This window comes from Arachis ipaensis, chromosome B9, assembly GCF_059453495.1.
Source record: "Arachis ipaensis isolate K30076 ecotype BB chromosome B9, ASM5945349v1, whole genome shotgun sequence".
Lineage (NCBI taxonomy): Eukaryota > Viridiplantae > Streptophyta > Magnoliopsida > Fabales > Fabaceae > Arachis > Arachis ipaensis.
In genome coordinates, this window is record NC_142444.1 from 118,483,228 (window position 1) to 118,483,927 (window position 700).

A 700-nucleotide genomic window follows, 5' to 3' on the forward strand; every position below is an offset into this window, starting at 1 on the left:
TTGCTGAGTCAATATTTTATTCTGAGCCAATATGGCATTCAGAGTATCAATTTCAAGAACTTCCTTCTTCATAGGCGTCCCATTACTCACAGGATTCCTCTCAGAAGTGTACATGAACTGGTTATTAGCAACCATGTCAATGAGTTCTTGAGCTTCTGCAGGCATTTTCTTTAGGTGAATGGATCCACCTGCAGAAGTATCCAATGACATCTTAGCTAATTCAGACAGACCATCATAGAATATATCCAGGATGGTCCATTCTGAAAGCATGTCAGAAGGACACTTTTTGGTCAGTCCTTTGTATCTCTCCCAAGCTTCATAGAGGGATTCACCTTCTTTCTGTCTGAAGGTTTGAACATCCACTCTAAGCTTACTAAGCTTTTGAGGAGGAAAGAACTTGGCTAAGAAAGCCTTGACCAGCTTATCCCAAGAGTTCAGGCTATCTTTAGGTTGAGAGTCCAACCATATTCTAGCTCTGTCTCTTACAGCAAAAGGGAAAAGCATGAGCCTGTAGACTTCAGGATCTACTCCATTAGTCTTAACAATATCACAGATCTGCAAGAATTCAGTTAAGAACTGAAAAGGATCTTCAGATGAAAGTCCATGAAACTTGCAGTTCTGCTGCATCAGAGAAACTAATTGAGGTTTCAGCTCAAAATTGTTTGCTCCAATGGTAGGGATGGAGATGCTTCTTCCATGT

General features: G+C 40.7%; 1 non-coding gene across 1 annotated transcript; it reads left to right on the top strand.

The window, feature by feature from the left end:
* Positions 1 to 264: 264 nt before the first annotated feature.
* On the top strand, positions 265 to 372 carry LOC148546082 (small nucleolar RNA R71). Its single transcript, XR_015901991.1, has one exon. It is a non-coding gene; the product is annotated as a small nucleolar RNA R71 (small nucleolar RNA).
* Positions 373 to 700: the final 328 nt, after the last annotated feature.